The following is a 10,675-nucleotide window of genomic DNA, read 5'->3' on the forward strand; positions in this document are numbered from 1 at the left end:
GGAACTACTTTCATGATAGTTAGATGTTGGGAAGTAAAATGTAATTTACTTCTTTGTCTAAGTTATTAGACTGTATTGTGTAAATAGCACTTGAGTTAATTAAAGTTAGCTTGTAAGATTCAAAATAAATAGTTTATAATGGAAAAGAATGTACTAGTATAATAGTTAGTACTAATCATGGTTCTGTTTCTTGTTTCTAAGAGTAAATACTAGTTGACGAGGTGATAATGATTCAATTGCGTGAAGGTAGTGGTGCATAGTTCTGTAAGTGAAACTCTGAGTTGAAATGTTATTGATTTATGATTTAAGTACTTTGTGTTGGTGTTTGAAAGTGATCTAAATATCTGGAATGGAGTAATTCTAACTATGAGTTGTTAATCATTCATTAATCAAAGAACCCAAATCATAGAGACCTAAAGTAAGACACGAGTCTGCACAGTTCAGATATGTAGTTGCTCTAGCAACTGTCGGTGCAGGTGCTTATGCCATGTCCTTTCTTGCCTTTCACAAAGTCTAACCTGTTATTTCATCCTAATTCAATACATAAATTGGTTTAGTCAATTTCATATTATATTTCAGTGACTTTATAAAAGGGGTTTGATGTGGAATTGATATTCCAGAATGCTATAATGGTATGTTGATGCTATAAGGTAAACTAAAGATTGCATTGATTTGGTGGATTATTCATCTCTGGGATGAAAAAGATTCGCTAAAACTATATATATATTGGATCAGATTATACATAATCTACATTAATCTAGTCTTACAATAAATACTTTCTCTTTCTTTTCTTTAATTTTCTTTGGTCATCCTTTTTCCAGCATGTTGCGTTGTGAGATTGCAGAGCTTGTCGCCAATTGCTACAGATGACACATCAAGCAATGTTTCTTTCTATTCTCTTCCTACTACTCAATGGAGTCTTCTTGCAATTGCTCTCTTTTTCTGCAGTGGTCACTGGTAAGGATCTGCTTTGCTTGTTAAAATGTTTTTCTTTATGGAGCCTAATCCAGTTCATTTATGAATAATAATAAGCTCTAATATAAGATCCATTACGTAAGAAAACGTTTAACAAATTGTTGCATCTTCACGTAGGTGTGCGTTTGATGGCCTTCGATATGGTGCTGCATTTGTAGGGTGAGTATTCCTTTTCAACTCTGAAATCTGTTGAAAATAAACTATTAGAAATGTGATACATTAGACAAGGGGATGGGATCAGGGGAGAGAGCTGGTTATGGTGAAGTACTCATTTTGGCTTCTGGTTATCTCACACATATGATCCTCATTAGGCTAACTTAAGATTACATCAGGTTTTTCTTTCCTACAGCAAAATGGGTCATTTATTCTTTGCAACTTTATAATTAACACTCATGCTTTTAAGACAAGCAGTTCTTCTAGCTATTGACACGTTTGGCTTCTCGCACGTTCTACCAATTTTTGGTCTTGCCATTTTGGTTTCTCAAAGACATTCAAATATCAGAAAAGGTAAAGCAAACTCTCCTTGAGTGTGCAATTATCTCAGGTAAATGAATCCACTTGCATATGTCCAGATATTGTGCTCTCTTATCATGGAACCAGTTCTGCAGTTTTTGTTAGTTGCTGATCAATTTTTTACTGTCAAGTTGCTCATCAATTTATATTGTCATATGATTAGGTATATTTGATGTATGGATGCATCATCACCAGTGCAGTTGCCTTTATGGTATTATGTGTTACAATACAAAGGCGGCATCTGATGGTAACAACAAGGCCTTTCTTTAGTAATTCTCTGTGCATTTGTCTTGGCTTTGTTGAACTAAAGTTTTGCTTCTGTCGTGCAGGTATGGGGATTATTTGCCCCAAAATATGTTTTTGACGTGGTGGGTCTTATCCTGACAGACGTCCTTAGAAGACGACTTCAAGCAAAGCTAAGTTTCTCTAAAGAAAATGGCTATCTACAGAACATATTCTTCGGAGAACAAGAGAGCGCACGGTGATGGGCCTCATGGTGAAATAATGGAAATAATGGCAGATTAGCAAACATGCATGATACTTCGAGAAGCATGCCTACATGGATAATGGAATTGAAGAATAATGAAAGAATGACCTTAAGATTGATTTAGGTTTATTTAAGGAGAGATATATATGTTACGATTTTATGATTTAATTTTTAGATTAACTATTTATATATTGGATGCAATAGTATGTTTTCGATTGAGTATACTCTTCGGCTCATTTTTTACAATGGTCGTTGAGTATTGCTACTCATTTATATCAATAATATCATTTTATTTCCTCTTCAATTATTACGTTTATAAGTTTTACTATTATTATCATTGTATATATGCCGATAAATTAAAGAATGTTACTATAAGATATGTGAAATAGAAGCGTTACACTATAAAACTAGCTGATAAGAAGTGTTGTCAAATACCTAATAGAGTGTTACATATGTTGATTAGAAATGATACATAATATTTAACAAAGTGTTACTATAAGTCAAGAGAAGACATAGAAAATGCTACTATAGACGAAAAAGCGTTACATAAAACATTATTAGTAACACTACAAAAATGCTACATTAGTTTAAAAAAAGTGTTACGTTAGAGAATTTTGAGTAACACTTGAGAAAGTGAAACATTAGCATTGGAAAGTGTTACCTTAGAGAATAGGTAGCACGGGCAGATGTTTCACTTATAAAAGTGTTACATATGACCTAAAGCAACACTTTTAGACCTTTAAGTAACACTTTTGGGGTGATACTTTAGGCCAATTATGCACTAGTGAAACCATGCAACTAACCCATTCACTATCCACCAAATTCACAGACAAACTGAAGATGAAATCATATGAATCTCATTAATATATAAAGATAAAAAAAACTAGTTACATAAATAACACAAAAGATCAAAAAGTAAAATGAAAAAGCAAAAGTAAAAAAACAACCTTACAACTACATGACTTATTACAAAATATATAATAAAAACAAAAAATATATCACAAAAAATAAGAAACGGATATGAAAAAAATCAAAAAAAATTCTAATACAAAATCTACAAACAGATTAACCGACGAAAAAAATACAAAAAAGGAAAATAAAAAAAAAAAAGAAAATGAAAAAAAGGAAATGAAAAACAAAGAGGAAAAAAAACGAAAAAAAAGAAAAAGAAACAGATTCATTTCTCGTGAACGACGAACGATGAAGATGGAGCGTCACTCGAAACTGTGAACGACGAACGGTGAACAAGTGAACGTCAGTCGAACGGTGAGAGGAGTGAGAAAAACCTACTGGTCTGTAGAGTGAGGAACGACGAACGAACCGGAGATTTAGAGAGTGAGGAACGAACGAGTTTTAAAGCATCGGTGTTGCGACGAGGAGATCTGGAGAGATAGAGGGGAGGAAGCGCCGGTGGGTGAGGGGTGAGAGGAGAGAGGTGAGGGTGAGAGAGGAGAGAGGAGAGAGAAGAGAGGTGAGAGGCGTGAGAGTTGAGGGTGAGAGAGGAGAGAGGTGAGAGGCGTGGGAGGTTGAATTGAGAGGTGTGAGAGGAAATTGAGAGGCTCCCAGATCTTGAAACCCTAGATCTTTAGCCCTAGATTTTTAAGTACTTTTTAAGGACCTATTGCTGCGGTTTTTGTCAAAACCGCAACAATATATTAAAATAATATTTTTTTAAATATTATATTAATATATTGATGCGGTTCTTGCTAGAAACCGCAACAATATGTTTCATAAAATAATAATAATAAAAAATATGTTGAAACTATATTGCTGCGATTTTCGGCCAAAACCGCAATAATATGGTTATTTTATATTTTCCCTTTTCTTTTTACGTGATATATATTGCTGCATATGAGTAAAGCCGCAGTAATACCACCGCAACAATAAGCAATTATTCTACTAGTGAAGCACTGAAGACGGTAACTTTGGAATACATGAAATATACTCCACTAAATTCCTCAATACAATAAGATGCTCCAGTCTCCCCAATCATAGCATATGATTAAAGATTGCTGCGCAAGTTATGCATCTAAGAAATATTGATCAAACATCTGGATTATGTAATGGCACGAGGTTAGTTGTTAAACATTTTGACAATCGTGTTATTGAAGCTACTGTTATTTCTGGAAGTAATGTCGGAGAAAAAATATTTATCCCAAGAATGACACTCACTACGTCTAACTCGATCAAATTTCCTATGAGATTTCAGAGACGCCAGTTTCCTTTAATGGTTTGTTTTGCTATGACTATAAATAAAAGTCAAAGACAATCTTTGTCTCATGTAGGCCTATATCTCCCGACACCTGTTTTCAACCATGGTCAATTTTATGTTGTCGTGTCCAGCGTTATGAGTAAAGAAGGTTTGAAGATCCTTCCCTTTGATAAAGAACACGTTGTGCGTACAAGTACAACAAATAAAATTTACAAGGAAGTGTTTGCAAACATATAGATTGAGTTCTAAGCTTTTTTTTTGTACTGTATGCTCTTTACCACTATTTCATTTAGAATTTATGAAATTGTACAATTGGTCTCATTTTTATTATCTGACTTAATTTAATTATGTTATAAAGCAAAAAATACACTCATGTATTATGTACAAGTCCTAAAACTAGTTAATGTAATAATTGGAGTATATCGAGAATCCGATCATAATTGTTCATCTCCATAGAAAAATGATACTTCTCTTTGAAGGGATCAACCATAAAAGTATATCGAGAATCCCACCAAAAATGTTGGACGCATCAGGAAGTATCAAATAGAGATTCTAATCGAATTGGGCAAAGCATTTGTAAATTGATTTCGCCAATAACAATGAAGGAAAACTTTAATTTGCCCAACTGTCATATGACTGTAGCTCAGGATTGTAGATTGTTATTTGGCTGTTTTATGATTCTTTGAATACGTACTGAATCAAAACATATTGGAATCTCTAGGACGCGAAATGTTCATGTGATTCTGTTTCTATTATTTAATTCCGTCTTTGTAATTATCTTAAGGCCGATGAACTGTATGAGATCATCAGATCCTAATTTTCGACAGCTGCCTTCACTCATAAAATGTAAAGCCAATTATTGTCCAACCAATAATAACTTTTGGATAATACCACCTAATCAACTTTATTTATAATTTATAAGGAAAAATTATTTTTAATAAGTCAATCTGTGATTGATGTTCTCAAAATAAGTCAATATTTCGATTATATTTGAATAACTTAACCTTGTATCTACTTATGCTGTAAACGAGTTAATGACGTTGAAATTATGATACATGTCACAATTTATTAGGATAATATTGTGATTTAACTCATTTATAGTACAAATAGATACAAGGTTAATTTATTCATACTTAATGTAAAAGTTGACTTATTTTAAGAAGAATGCGCAAATGTTAACTTATTAAAAATAATTTTTCCTATTTATGATGCTTTTTCCTCTTTAACAAAAGGTTATTGTAAGATCATCAAGGTCAAGAAAGAGGGCTGAGTTTAGAAGGCTCCATGTGTTGCGAAACGGTTAACGTCCTCCGTAAAGTCCGCTAAAGATGTAAAGAGTAACGTCCTTGTTTGATAACTGCACAGTACACAAACGTGAGCTACCCTCGGGATGGTTGTGAGGAAACCCCCTCCGACGCTCAAGTCAGTATTGGTCCCACTGGGATTTAGAGAGAGAAACTAGAGAGAGAGATAAGCTATTTTTAGTATGAGAGAATGTACCTGCAGAATAGTACTATTGGGGTATTTATAGAAGTATTATTCCTCTGACAAGACGTGTAATCGTTTGACACGTGTAGGGCTGTAACACACTTGACAGGTGGGAAGATTCCTTTGTTTTTGTCTTATTAGGCGTCTGCCAATGCTGTCGGATAACGAAGATGAACTGACTTTAATGGAGTTGTAGATGACATTATCATGCTCGCGTCCTTGCTCGCGGACTCCTCATGAGGGTCAGCCAGTATACTTGGGTTATGCCCATACAACTAGCCCCCAACATCATTTGGGGTCCTGACCGCTAAGGATGTCATTGGATGGACGCGAGTGTTTTTGTTGTATTTGATTTTTTGAAAGAATAAATTTGACAGGTGTCGCGTGTCGCTGTGGGGAGTTGAAGAATTTCGAAAAGTTAATGATTACTTTTCCGAAAATCCCGCCCAATACTTTACTAGGTTTTAACTTCACCATGACACTTGGCATTAATTTGGGGAGAAGTTGGAGAGTTCGTTTAATCTCAGCCGTTTGTCCGTACATATATACATGGGCGGTTTTTTTCAGAGTTTTTATCCTTTGCTCAAAAGAATTCTCTTTCTTCTTCCTCTTTTTTCTCTGAAAAAACCTTCATAGCCATAACTTGCATTGTTCAAAAGCTACCCTTCCAGTGCTCAAATTTCGCTGAAAAGTTAACCAATCTTCTAGTTTTTTCTTTCCTGTTCTAGTGCACTAAAATTTCGCCTTTTCCTAACCAACATTTTCTAAGTTTTCAACTCTGCTTGGAGCCCCGTGATTTCTCGGTGGTTCTTTGGTTGACAGCTTCTAGTTTCCGGTGTGATTCTGCTGTTTGGAGACTTTGCTCATCTTTTCCGGCGTCTTTGCTCTTTACTTTCTCTCTTTTTTCCGGCGACCTAGTTTCTAGGTAATTCTTTGATTTCTTTCCACATTTTCATAAGTCTTTTTCGCGTATTCATCATGTCGGACCAATCTGATAGCCAAAATGCTCCTAGTGAGGTTTTCTTGACCGAGAGTGATCCATCTTCCCCTTTAGATGATAATGATTTTGCGTCCGACTCAAGCCATGTGGGGAGGACTAGGTCATTAGCGGATATACCTCTTACTTTCGAGAGAGAAAGAGAGCTAAGGTCAAAATTTCTTAACGACCCATCAACTCCTAAGGAACATAATTTGACTTTGAGATATCTGACTGCTAGCCAAAGTGGCGATGATCAAACGCTTAGAGTACTTAGGCACCAGATCCTTGCTATATGGTCCCGTAGACATCCGCCAACCGATGCCGTTCCTGGCCTTGATGTCGCCTCTCTTAGAGAGCATGCTTGGATAGATAGCCTCGCGGATGCCGGAGTTAGGGTGTTGTCCGATTTTTACAACGGCTTGCAAGAGTTTGCAACTCCTAACCCTCTTGTTGTTAATTTAGGTGACGACAGTGACTCAATTGCTATTGTTATGGCTCGTGATGATATTTCTGAGGTTGTCTATCTGCATAGAACTGGCGCGAATGCTAGCGTATCTACTCCTCTGGCAGCTTGAGTCGGCCAGTAGAAGTCGCGGCTGATCAAGGTTTTAACGCTTTATGGCTTCCTGAGGATGCCTCAGCCGGCCCTCTTACTGTAGTAATTGACAGTCCATGGCGTCAAGATGCTTTGGATCTTGCTTACCCAAGGGTTGCGCGGGATTTCTACCATATGCCTATAAGGTACCGTCTGGTGGTGCCGCTCGAAGGGGCCATTGTAACGGAGTGCCCTCCCGGCCATGTGGCCGTATATACTCATCACTTTGAGTTTGGCCTCCGGTTTCCCTTGTACTCTTTCTTGGTCCAGGTCCTGAATGCGTTCAACGTGTGTTTGGCGCAACTGACTCCTTTGGCGATCAGAAATATCATCGTGTACATTCAGGCTGTACGCTTCTTGGACTTTCCTTAAACAATCAACCTATTTCGCCACATCCATTGGTTGAAGAGAAATGGGCCCGCTAGGCAATCGGGCTGGTGGTCGTTGATGACGGCCGACAAGAAGATGACCGTCGAGCCTAAGGTATCTAGTTTGAAGGGCTGGCAGGATGCTTTTTTCTGGTTGCGGGTGCCTGAAGATTACCCTGTGCAGCGCCATTCACAAAACCTCACCCTCATATGGAACATCTTCCTTTGGTGTCGCTAACCGAAGAGGAGTTAGCGGCCTTTGACTACTTTAATGTGGCGGATTTTGATATTACCTATGAGGATGGGACGTCAGCAAGAGTTAAGAGCCCAAGTACTGGATTCCTCATTCCAAGTACATCTTGGGGAACAGGCCTTTGTCGGCCGACTTGCTATCGCCCACTAATGAAAATGGTAAGTGATGCTGTCGGATTGGTCTGTCCGATGATAGTAATGTGGATTATATGCTGTTTGTCATTGTATGTTCTGCTTTCTAATCCTCTCTTGTTTGAAGGTTTTGCTAATCTTGACCTCGACGTTCTTTGCGTCGACGAAAATTATCGGTCGTTAACAAATTTTCCGCTTGCTCCAGCCAACAACTACGAGACAATGCTTGGAATTACGAATGGTTGTGGGGGTGGCAACCGCCATGGGCCTTAGAATCTCCGCAGAGGCCGCGGAGGGGTGGTAACCCCTCGCGTCCCCACTACTGGCGCTACTGCTGCTGCCAGCACCTGTGTGCCACTTTCCCCTGCCATTCCTCTTCGGTCTACTGCTAGCCGGACTGTGACCAGGGGTGGTCGAACTAGGAGGCAGTCGCGTGAACAGGTCACGGCCGATACCGCCGCAAACAAAAGGTTGGTGGTAGAGGATCCTAACACTTCTACTGCCAATGAGGTCCATGTGGAGGACCTAGACTTGGATGCTCCGGAGGAGACTCAGGAGCGTGCTGCTGTAGCTTCCGGTCCCACACCGCCTAGCGGCTCGTCTTGGTTGTCGGGTTCCGCTTCTTCCATCAGGGAGAAGATAAGGGAGCTGATTACCATGCCTAGCTTTCTTTCTAACCTATCTCCTGGTATCTTTTATCGGTATCAGGAGTGGATTGAGAAAAAAGAGGTGCCGCTAAGCGATTCTGTGGCGGCCGCCTTTGCTGCCCAGCCCATCACTCTTGGGAAGATTTATCAACCTGACCCGAACGTCAGGGAAGATGAGTCTCTCTACTCCGACATTCCTGATAATGGCGGTATTCTGGCTTACCGGATCTTGAAGGGTATGCAGCTGCCCCTGGACTGGTCGTCAAGGTCCTTGGTAACGCCTGCGGCTCGGCTGGCCCATGTTAAGCTTGTGGTATGTTCATCCTTCACTTTTTTTTTTTGACTCGTTTGCGTTCTCTTTCTTTTTGCAGGCTAACAATGCTGCCCTTGAGCTGATAGCGCAGTATCTGGAGTCCCAAAGGCTGGCAGATACCTACAAGACCTCTTTGGAGACTCGCCAGTGTCTGCTCAAAGATGCTGAAGGTGAGCTGGCGCAGGTGAAGGATGAAGTAGAGACATTGCGGGAGAGGGCGTCCCTATTAGAGGAGACCGAGGAAAATGTTAAGGCGTTGACCAAGGTCGTGGAGACCGCCAATACCGAGAAAGAAGTGGCAGTTTTGGATGCCTCTGCTGAAGCTGAAGCTAGAGGGGTCGCCAAGGTCGTTGTTGAGTTCAAAGCATCAGATGAATATGTGGCGACTCTCCACAAGAGGTATGATGGCGGTTGGGCAGCAGCCATGAGGTGTGTGTGCAAGGTCGTTCCCGGTTTCGACTGGAACGTTATTAAGGACGCTCATGCTGCCGGCCAACATCTCACGCCTTTTGAGGGGGATCCCAACTTTGCTGATGAGGACGCCATTGCTGATGTGGATCCTCGAGAGCCTCTGACGCCAGGGCCTCCTCCTTCTTGAAGCTTTTGGCGGCCTTCTTCTAGCTCTTCTTGCTCATCCAACAATTTTTAGCTTTTCTTTCCTTGTAATACTTTTAGTGTTTAGATATTGTAATCCGCCTTTTGTTGGCGTTTGTAAACAATTACTTTTTTAAGTTTGTTGAGTACTTTATTCCAATTAAATGCCTTTTTTATATTGGCCGCCACATATATATTTTTTGTAGTTGGCCGCCAAGCCAGTAGCATTTATTCTATGGAAATGTATTTTTCACGTTTCCTTGCTTTCTTGCTTTATTAGCATTCATATTTTCGTATGATTAACCATAAATGCACTTAGTCTATTATGTGGCTTTTTTTTGTGTTAGGTTTGTCATGTGACCGTTAATGCATTTAGCCTGTTATATGGCTTTTACTTCTTTGCTAGGTCTGTCATATGACCGTTAATGCACTTAGCTTGTTATATATATGGCTTTTATTTATGTGCTAGGTCTGTCATATGACCGTTAATGCACTTAGCCTGTTATATGGCTTTATTTATGTGCTAGGTCTGTCATATGAGTGTTAGTGCACTTAGCCTGTTATATGGCTTTTATTTATGTGTTAGGTTTGTCATACGACCGTTAGTTCACTTAGCCTGTTATATGGCTTTTATTTATGTGCTAGGTCTGTCATATGACCGTTAATGCACTTAGCCTGTTATATGCCTTTTATTTATGTGCTAGGTCTGTCATATGACCGTTAATGCACTTAGCCTGTTATATGGCTTTTATTTATTATACAATATTCAATCATAAACAACAATATTTTCAAGGGCCGCTAGAAGAAGTATATTATTTATGTTAAGAGATTAGCCTCTGGCCAAGTACATTTTACAACTTATACATAATACTTCTTTAACACACTAGCATTCCAACAGTTTTTAAGCTATTTGTCGTCCATGTCCCTAAGTGTGATGGAGCCGGGAGCAATTTTCTTAGTGATGACATAAGGGCCTTCCCAGTTGGCGGTTAGCTTTCCTTCGACATGCACTTTTCCAGTAGATGTCGTTCTACGGAGGACAAGCTCATTCCCTTCCAGTGGCATTTCCCTAACCTTCTTGTTGTAGACCTTACTGATTATTTCTTTGTAGGCAGCTGCT

At 39.1% G+C, this 10,675-nt stretch overlaps 1 long non-coding RNA gene across 1 annotated transcript; it reads left to right on the top strand.

Moving 5' to 3' along the window:
* Window positions 1-1,412: 1,412 nt before the first annotated feature.
* On the top strand, window positions 1,413-1,883 carry LOC125491829 (uncharacterized). The gene is made up of 3 exons (XR_007268452.2): window positions 1,413-1,519; window positions 1,652-1,735; window positions 1,818-1,883. It is a non-coding gene; the product is annotated as an uncharacterized LOC125491829 (long non-coding RNA).
* Window positions 1,884-10,675: the final 8,792 nt, after the last annotated feature.

The sequence above is a fragment of the Beta vulgaris genome, chromosome 1 (genome assembly GCF_026745355.1).
Source record: "Beta vulgaris subsp. vulgaris cultivar EL10 chromosome 1, EL10.2, whole genome shotgun sequence".
Taxonomy (NCBI): domain Eukaryota; kingdom Viridiplantae; phylum Streptophyta; class Magnoliopsida; order Caryophyllales; family Amaranthaceae; genus Beta; species Beta vulgaris.